Source organism: Labeo rohita, chromosome 7, assembly GCF_022985175.1.
Source record: "Labeo rohita strain BAU-BD-2019 chromosome 7, IGBB_LRoh.1.0, whole genome shotgun sequence".
Classification (NCBI taxonomy): domain Eukaryota; kingdom Metazoa; phylum Chordata; class Actinopteri; order Cypriniformes; family Cyprinidae; genus Labeo; species Labeo rohita.
In genome coordinates, this window is record NC_066875.1 from 7,934,334 (window position 1) to 7,945,080 (window position 10,747).

Here is a 10,747-nt window from a genome sequence, read left to right on the forward strand (position 1 = left end):
GCTACTTTCACTTTAGAGGTTTACCGTCATTTCTTATCAGCGTCTGTTTTGCCATATTATTTCACGTTTATTATATGCCGTAATACAGTACCAGTCAAAAGATTTTGAACAGGAAGATTGTTAAAGTTTTTAATGTTTTTTTTTTTTTTTTTAAGTCTCTTCTGCTCACCAAGCCTGCATTTATTTGATTCAAAATACAGCAAAAGCAGTAATATTGTGAAACATTTTGCTGCTTTCTATTTGAATATGTTTTAAAATGTAATTTATTCCTGTGATCAAAGCTAAATTTTCAGCACCATTACTCCAGTCTTCAGTGTCACATAATCCTACAGAAATCGTCGTAATATGGTGATTGGTGCTCAAAAAAAAATTCATTATTTTATTTTTAATTATTTTTTCATTATTATTATTATCAGTAGTAGTATTATCACTATTATTATTATTATCAATATTCAAAACAGCTACAATATAAACACACAGCTACAGTACATTTTTTCAGGATTCTTTGATTAATAGGAAGATCCAAAAATCTAAATTTATTTCCATCATTTAGCAAGGATGCTTTAAATTGATCAAAAGTGATGATAATGTTACAAAAGATTTCTATTTCAGAAAAATGCTGTTCTTCTTTTTTTTCTATTCATCAAAGAAAAAAAAATTTACTCAGCTGTTTTCAACATAATAATAATAATAAATGTTTTTGGAGCATCAAATCAGAATATTAGAATTATTTCTGAAGGATCATGTGACTGGAGTAATGATACTAAAAATTCTATTAAAATCACAGGAATAAATTGCTGTCACGAATCTGGTCGGTGTCTTGCGGTCCGCTCACCGCCAGAGGTCGCTCTCACCCTGTCACTACACTCAGACTGTTGCGTTGCACCCCAGACTACTACTCCCATCACCCATCGCGCCCATTGCGTTGCCTCCTGTAGCCAATCAGGCACACTATAAAAGCCCCAGACTTTCCCCTTGCAAGTCACGGATTGTTATTGTCGTATTTCCATTGTTAGCGTTTCCTAGTTTCCTTGTTCCTAGTTCCTAGTTCCTTGTGTTTTTTCATTCCCTCGCCTGGCTCCCCCGTTTTTTGACTGTCCGCCGCCTGCCTTTTCGGACTATCTATTGTTATTGGATTATTCTCTACGACTGCCTGCGTTTCACCTGTTTGCTCCTGTTTGACCCTGCCTGTTCGACTATGTATCTGTCTCGTCCATTAAATAAAGGCTCGCACATGGATCCGCTCGCCTCTCGTCTCTCATTGCATGTTACAGAACAATCCGTCACAACAGGATCCAGCAGCTTTCACCCCGGACATTCTTTTGATATGGACACGGACAGAATTCTTTGCCGGATAAAACAGGGACCACGGACACTGGAACAATACACCCGTGAGTTTCTCTCCATCTCAAATTATTCCACCCTCCCAGACTGTATAAAAACTGAAATATTCTGTGACGGCGTGAACCAGCCCCTCCGTTCACAGCTGAGACGCGAGGGTCCGCGTTCGTCTCTAGTCAATTTTTTGGACTATGCATTTCTCCCTGTGGGCTCAACGTGTACTGTGGGTGTCGCGGAGGAACGCGACAACGCTGTAATGACGGCCGCGCACCCCGCTCGCAGATTGGCGGTCATGCCGGAGCACGATGCCACGAACACGCTAGCCGCCTGGATCGCTCGTGAAATGGCGGCCGCGCCGGAGCGTGTTCATACCAAGTGGCAACCTCCCAGTCTCCCTCTTGAAGCCAACACAGAAGTGACTAAAACTGCAATTCATCGACTGGCCGCTAGAGACTGGCTGCAAAAGGGAGTCAATCCCTGTTAAAATGCCCAACTTCACAGCAGAAAAAAATGTTTACAACCTGATGCAAAAAGTGATTTTGGTCTATATAGCTAATTTTGCCCTTCAACAGAGCTCCATCGCGTCACAGCTGCCATACCAGAGTCAAGTCAAGTTTCCAATGCTGCGTTCGAAATCGCATACTGCTTAAGTAGGTACTACATTTAAATATGAATGTACTACCCGACCGTTAAAAAGTACGTTCTATATAGTATGAATGTGGGTAGTATGAATGGAATTCGGACGTACTACGTACGCCATATTGATGTCGTCACAACAGCGCGAAAATTTAAAGAGACTGCTCCACTGCACGAACACCGGCACCGGCAATGTTCGGCGTTTTAACGTTGATTGGACACAGCTCAGAGAAGGCGTCGGTCAGCCGCTGGCAGATCACGCCTTCGTAGAGAGCTTCTAGAGTATTTATCAAATAACGTTTCGATTTACAATGTTTAAACTTTCAATAAGTCATCCGTTTATTTAGATTGTGTTAAACAAGTGTAATTTAATCACAATAAACAACGTTTTTTCCTGAGGTACTTACACTTGAAATGAGCCGCGTCTCCACTTTCCGCCATTTTTCGAATATAACGCATCCTCTCCCGGAGCCTCATGGGATAGGAAAGTGTCCATGGTATGCGTACTACAGAATTCGGGCGGAAGCAGTAGGTCATCCGGGTATTTCTCGCCTACTGAATTTCGAATACTATGAATTCGGACATGCTACTTGCCTCGCATACTGTTTTTCGCGTACTATATAGTAGGGAAGTATGCGATTTCGGACGCAGCACAAGTCAAGTCAAGTTGCAGCTGTGTTACCTGAGTCAAGTCAAGTTTCCGAGTCAAGTCAAGCTACAGCTGCGTTTCCTGTGTCAAGTCAAATTACAGCTGTCGCCCCTGTCTCAAGTCAAGTTACAGCCATCTTTCCTGAGCCACTGCACAAGATGGCTGCCACGCCAGAGCCACTGCACAAGATGGCTGCCACGCCAGAGCCACTGCACAAGATGGCTGCCACGCCAAAGCCACTCCACAATATGGCTGCCATTCCAGAACCTGTGGTCAGCACCCGGACGCCACCTGTGGTCATGATGGCCCACGTGCTGGACACACCCCTAATGACGGTATGGGCAGCTAAAGTGGCGCTTCTTCATGTCGCGGCGGCTACCCCTGAGTCAAGTCAAGACACAGAGTCAAGTCAAGACACAGCTGCCGTTCTCCACGAGTCAAGCCAGGTCACAGCTGTGCCCAACGAGTCAAGCCAGGTCACAGCTGTCCCCCACGAGTCAAGCCAAGTCACCGCTGTTCCCCACGAGTCAAGCCAAGTCACACCCGTTCTCCACGAGTCAAGTCACATTACAGCAGCTGTTCATACTAGGTCAAGTCAAGTTACAGCCGTGTCTCCTGAGCCAGGTCAAGCTACGACTGTTGTTCCAGACCCAAGTCAAGCCAAAGCTGTAGCTTCCAAGTCCAGTCAAGCTTCCAAGTCCAACAACGTCAAGGCGGTCGTTCCTGCGTCAAGCAACGTCAAGGCCGTGGTTCCTGAGTCAAGCAAAGTCACAGCCGTGGTTCCTGAGTCAAGTAAAGTCATTGATCTTCACAAGCCAGTTCAAGTCACCGCTGATCTCCATGAGTCAAGTCAGTTCACTACTGATCTTCACGAGCCAAGTCAAGTCACAGCCAATCTCCATGAACCAAGTCAAACCACAGCTGATCTTCATGAGCCAAATGAAGTTATTGCTGCTGTTCCAGAGCCAAGTCACGCCTCGTCTGACCTTCCAGAGCCCCGTCATATCTCGTCTATCTGTCCAGAGCCTCACCATGTCTCATCTGACCGCCCAGAGTCAAGTCACGTCCTGCCTGACGGCCCAGAGTCACGTCACATCCCGCCTGACCGCCCAGAGTCAAGTCACGTCCCGCCTGACTGCCCAGAGTCAACTCACGTCTCATCTGAGCGCCGAGAGTCAAGTCACGTCTCGTCTGACCGCCCAGAGCTTTGTCACATCATGTCTGCCAGTGTGATGGCGATCACTATTCTCAGTATGTGGGCTGCACACTACACTCCAAAGGTCACATCTGTTCTCAAGTCTGCCCCGGAGGTCACGTCTGTTCACAAGTCCGCCCCGGAGGTCACGTCTGGTCACAAGGCCGCCCATGAGATCACGTCTGGTCTCAAGTCTGCTCCAGAGGTCCTGTCTGACCGTAAGTCTGCTCCAGAGGTCCCGTCTGGTCTCAAGTCTGCTCCAGAGGCCCCGTCTGACCACGAGTCAGCTCCAGAGGCCTTCCCTGTCGCGCCAATGCCTCCTGAGGTGTCAGCTTCGGCTGTAGATCCTCCTAGGGAGGTGGCGTTATTCTTTGGTCTCTTTGCTTCTCCCCTTATTCTGTCTGCCTCCTCTGTCCCTGTTCTCCCCAGGTCCCAGTCCATTATGCGGGTTCCTGCTCAGCCCTGGAGGGCCCTGGCGCCTCCTGTTCCGCCCTGGAGGGCCTCGGCGCCTCCTGCTCTGCCTCCGGTTCCGTCCTGGAAGGTCCCGGTGCCTCCTGCTCTGCCCTGGAGGGCTCCTGCCCCTCCTGCTCTTCTGTTTGTCTCCTCTATCCCTGCTCTCCCCATGTCCCAGCCCATGACGCAGGTCCCTGCTCTGCCCTGGAGGGCCCCGGCGCCTCCTGCTCTGCCTCCTGCTCCGCCCTGGAGGGCTCCTGCGCCTTCTGCTCCGCCTCCTGCTCCGCCCTGGAGGGCTCCTGCGCCTTCTGCTCCGCCTCCTGCTCCTGCTCCGCTCACCGCCAGAGGTCGCTCTCACCCGGTCACTACACTCAGACTGTTGCGTTGCACCCCAGACTACTACTCCCATCACCCATCGCGCCCATTGCGTTGCCTCCTGTAGCCAATCAGGCACACTATAAAAGCCCCGGACTTTCCCCTTGCAAGTCACGGATTGTTATTGTCGTATTTCCATTGTTAGCGTTTCCTAGTTTCCTTGTTCCTAGTTCCTAGTTCCTTGTGTTTTTTCATTCCCTCGCCTGGCTCCCCCGTTTTTCAAAATATTTCAGAATTTTACTGTTTTTGCTATACTTTTAATCAACAAAAATGCAGACTTGGTGAACAGAAGAGATCTCTTTAAAAAATAAATAAATAAATAGAAAATCCTACTGTTCAAAAATTTTTGACTGGTAGTGTATATTGTATATACATAGCACTTAGTTTTCTTTGATCACACTATCACAATTAAAACATGACAAGACTTTTTTTGTTTGTTTTAAAATTTATTAAGAAATATTATGGGTGTTTCTCAATACAATAAAATGCCTTTAACTACAAGAACTGACATTGTTCTGCAGGAAGTGACATCATATTGGTGGGAAAACGTAAATATTAGCACAGAATTCCATGAATTCTGTGATGTTGGTATTTTCAGGTAGTTTTTCCCACTTTAAAACACTCCATCAGGTTTGATAAAATGAAATGCAAAAAAATGAATACGATAATATTAACAATTCAAAAGATGGTTAAAATGTAAAAATGAATTTCAAGTTGACAGCCTCATGTACATAACATTTAAGTTTAGACATTTAGCAGACACTTTTATCCAAAGCGACTTACAAAAGAGGACAATGGAAGCAATCAAAAACAGCAAAAGAGCAATAACATGCAAGTGATATTACAAGTCTCATAGCCTAACGCAGTATACGTAGCAAGGTTTTTTATAATTATATAGTAAATAAAAAGAAAACAGATAGAATATAAAAGAAAAAGCAAGCTAGTGTTAGAGGCCTTTTTTTTGTTAATTCTATAATAAATAAATAGAAAAAAAAGGTAGAATATAAAAAGAACAGAGAAGCTTTAATTTTTTTTAAAGGGGTCATTGGATGCCCATTTTCCACAAGTTGGTATGATTCTTTGTGGTCTTAATGAAAAGTCTATAATATACTTTGGTTAAAAATTCTCAATGGTAGTGTAAAACAACACCCTTTTTACCTTGCCAAAATCAGCTTTGCAAACATCATCCTGTGCTGGTCAAGGTTGCTTTAAATGTTAATGAGCTCTGCTCACCCCGCCCCTCTCTACTCTCTGTGGAGTGACATGCCTGTTTACTTTAGCCGCATTTAGCTGCGTTTAGCTGCTAAACTTGCTAACTAGTACGTTATTCGCAAAGGCAGTCGCAAACCCTTATACTCACTTGTGCTGTAAGTGAAGCTGGATCACGAATGATTCGCGCGAACATGGACGGATATATGTAGATCGGAAGACGCATTCCCTTCACAAACAATTGTAATCTACTGCATCTTCAGCGGCTCAGATGTCGGGAGTAAATGACGACCACTATGTTCATTATTACATCCAGCAACACAACACCTCAATTGCTCAATCAGAGATATTCTTGTCTAACTTACATCCCTGCTCCGGAATCAAAACAATACCGGTCGGACTGTGACAACTGATATGAGGTAAGACACTCATGTCAATCAACTATCGTGGGAGCGGCCTCTGTGTGTGTGACACCACAATGACAGGCATGTGAGAATGGCTCGATTTGAGAAAGCATATATTATTTTTACAGATTAATTAAAAACCATTGCATGGATTTTTATCATTATAGGGTAGATTTGTACATACACTGCCAACACACATTAATGTTCAAACAACATGTAAAAGTGAGCTTTGCATCCAATGACCCCTTTAAGAAAACAAGCAGTAAGTAAATGAATAGGGTATAAGTCTAAAAGGGCAATGGCACTTGATCATATTAGTCATCCTGGTAATTTTCTCATCATGTAAAATAATCAAGTTCTAATTAATAAAGTTAAAGTTTCACCAGATGATATTTCTGAACATCATGTACGTCTGCAAGATGTTTGTTAAAGATCGCTTGATCTGGAAAGCATCTGCTGTGTACAAACATCTGACAGACATCTTTATGATGTAAGTTTTACATACATTCTAAATCCTAAACATCTTAAAGACGTCTAATAAACGTCTATTTGACATCTGATATGAAACGCCCTATAGACATATTGCAGATGAGCAAACACAATAGATGTCTCCATGATGTACGTGTGCTCTTAGGGATACTTACAAATATTTTATGTATACTTTAAAATGTCTAAATTGCAGCAATTTCTTTACCTAATTTTTCAACCGGACTTGTTTTATTCTGTTTCTGTCTGTGACATTAAAAAATGAATAGCTATGGCTGAAGTCTATGCATTGAAAAACAAGATACATGAACAATTGAAGGACATTAATGACAATACAGGTACTTAAGTTTTTCAAGCAAGCTGAAATGAAACACTAAAACACACTGGAGTAAAATATTACAATTCAGGACCTTCGGCAAGATTGTTATAAGATGCAAAAGCTGTTTTCAGCAACTGTCCGTGACCTGTGCTGCTTCCTCAAGATACCTAATAATTAATTTACACTGGTTAACCGCTAGGCATGTTATTTATTTATTTACCATGCTATGCTTGCTGCTGTTACTTTGACCATTTAGACCATTTGTTTCTGTGTAACTCTGGTTCTATAACACCTTAAAGGAAGCAATCGTTACGCTTTTCACTCATCATTTAGCCATGACTTGCTACTTACTCCTCTAAAACTCATTTAGTACAATGAGAAGCTTGGCCTGACAAAGACCCCATTCAGTTCGTAAGCCTTTTCTCCTTCCCTCTGATACAATTATCTCCACAAAGCCATGTAAACAAGCAGCACAATGGACACAGCCTTGCCCTGGGCTGTCATTAGAGCAGATTTTCCATGCAGTTATGCTCTAAAATCTTATGCACAGGCCTTTTGGAGACTGGGAGGAGCCCGTGTGGGGTCTAACTCTTTCACTTGCAAAACAAGGCCGCCGCTCTGCCGTGACACAGCCTGATGCTTCTTCCTAGCTTTTATCAGAGCCATGCACACCGATATGAATTTGAATAGGTAATAAGGTCTGATATGAATGCACAATAAAATAATTTGTAGAGTTTATGTTATGTTTCTCAAGGATTTTTGGAATGAGCAAATGTAGTGTTTTATTCAGTCTTTCAGTGCTAAAATAAACCATGGTGCTAGCAGATTAAATGTTGATTGTGGGTTTTTCTTCTGGCCTATTTTTAAGTCATTATGTCCGCCTCATCATTCAGTGCAATTTCCACTTCATTTCGTTTCTGAATGCTAATAGTTGTGTTGTGCATGTCGGTTATATATATTTTCGCCTAAGACTGTTCAAATGAAAACATGAAATCTCCCCAGTTCCATCTTCAGCTGTAATGTACCATACAAGAGAGGACAAAAGCAAGGAAACAACCAGGACTATTGACCTCTGGAACAGCTTCTAGTTTACTCTACACAACAAGCCCCCCCTCGCTATTTTCAATTCGCCGAATGACAGCGTGGGGTCAGACTGTGAGCTCTTGACACCTTCACTGTGAGGTCAATACTTCAGTCTTCCACATGCCATTTTCTGCCACGGCGAAGAGCCCGAAAGAAGCCTTACGAACACTTCATATCATACATACTCCATATGTCACGAGTCACGCACGTCTCTTGGGATGTGACGAAGATATTGTTGTACAAACAGACTCGCGGAGGATGCCATAACTATACATATGGAATCCACAGCTGGACAAACACAACACAGATGTCAGGATGTTGTTTATAACCCGGCGTTTTCACTTAACTTTAATTCCGACCAAGCAGGTCTTAATGCTGCTTTATCCTCCAACTGGAGTCGTGAGATCCAGAAATAAATGAAGAGATGATACAGAAAACAAATGACTGACTGAATATAGGCAGCTGGATTAGTGAGGTTTGTTCTCACACAAACACGTTTGAGCTTCCATTGACCATATTTGATGTTTTATATAAATTTAAAAAAGGGTATCCTAAAAAAGTAACAGCTAAATGAACTGGTTTTATTATCAAGTTAAATACATAAATTACCAACAATTTTTTTTAATGGTTTTTAAAGTACAGTTGGAACGGCTCTTTATATGAACAATTGCAGGTTACCAGTTTGAGTATACATAAAAGCCCAAATTATACACTTTTCAGAGGATTTTTATTAAAGGGGTGCTATTATGCTTTTTCACTTTTTGAACTTTAGTCAGTGTGTGGTGTGTATGTTTGGGCATAAAAAAGATCTACAAAGTTACAAATCTCAAAGTCCACTCCAAAAGGAGATATTTCGTTTTTAAAAAATCCCTTTTCAAGAACTACAATGAACGGCTCCTTTGGACTACAACGTTTGTTTTCCGCATGCAATGATGTTACAACACGGCCATTAGAACATCATTAAAATAAATCCCGCCCACGGAAATTCTCATTGTTGGAGGGAGGGTAGGGACGAGGTGGGGGATAAGCCTAACTTTAGCGATGCAGCATGGAGAGCCGTTTCAACGAGCCGCAGCGTGGCGGGTAAAAACACAAGCATTGACTAGAGTGGCCACTTCAGAGCAGTAACATGCCACAGACGTGTGCAGTACAGGAGGTCGCAACACATACCGAAGCCGCAATCATTTGCCGCGTTGGAGCTGTAACGCGCCGCAGACGTGTGCAGTGTGTGGTAAGAGATTTATTCATCATACAGTGTAGATAGCTTCACATATAACGCAAGTGTTTTTTAAAATGCATAAACTTGCACTAGAATAGGCTAGGCTGATCAGTGATGATGTCCTTTGATAATGTTAGGCTGCTTTTAGCCTTATGCTGGAGCTGGTTCCGGGCAATGAAACTGAGTATGTAAATAATTAAATACATTAGCACGATAATATCATGTATTGGCGATCTCGCAGGCTGACGATAGGACCCAACACTACTGTAGCGTTTTATTTACTCACGCTCCATGAATCCTAGGTGTATATGACTTCCTGCTTTCAGACGAATGCAGTCGTGAGTTATATTAAATTTTTTCCTGGCACAACCAAGCTTTAGAATAGCATAGACTGGTGTTTCTCCTCATCAGTCCAAAACAAGTCCAATAATATGCATCCATCCATAATAAAAAAGTGCCTCATACAGTTCTGGGGGGTTAATAAAGGCCTCCTGTAGTGAATTGATGCGTTTTTGTAGAAAAATATCCATATTTAAAACGTAAGAATCACTTTTATCTAGCTTGCACTAGCAGTCGTACACGGAACTTGCTTCTTTGACAAGGGGCAAAACACAGTCTAAGCTGTCCGCCAATCGCAACGCAGTGGGACAGCTAACCAATCACAACACATTTCATCTTTCAGAAGGCCTTCATTAAACCCAGAACTAATCGAGCCTTATGTGCCAGGGGAGAAATGTATTGTAATAATGTAAATTATGTTTAAAAAAATGCATTTTTCGAACCACCATGCATGAAAGCATGTTCTAGTACACCCCCAAAACAAAATCAAGACTTTGTAAAAGAGTATAATAGGACCCCTTTAAATTGCTCGATTCATATGAATTCATATGAATCAACTCCACATACTTAACATAGAACAGTAGTATATTACTATGCATGTATTATTAGTATATTATTATTTATGTATAACAATAGTAGGCCTACATTTATACATATTAATATTTCTAGAGTACTTTTACTGTATAATATTAATATTCATTTAAATGTATTTATATATAATAAAACAGTTTGTTTATTAATTATATTAATATATTTTTTTATTAATAAACATTACGAACATAAAGTTACATTTACTTTAACCTCTGCTAAAGTAGGTAAAACTTAAAAATTAATAAAAACTATACAGACATTAAAAAAGTTTATTTTATTAATAAATGCTGTAAAAAAATAGTTTTTTTCTTTGTTAGTTCATGATAAGTAATGTCTTCATAAATACATGAATAATAATAAAAACCTTATTTTAAAAGGTTAAGGGTTATTCTAGATAAAGGAAATAAAATGAAATATGAATTGTTACTTAAAATAAATTACGTTATCT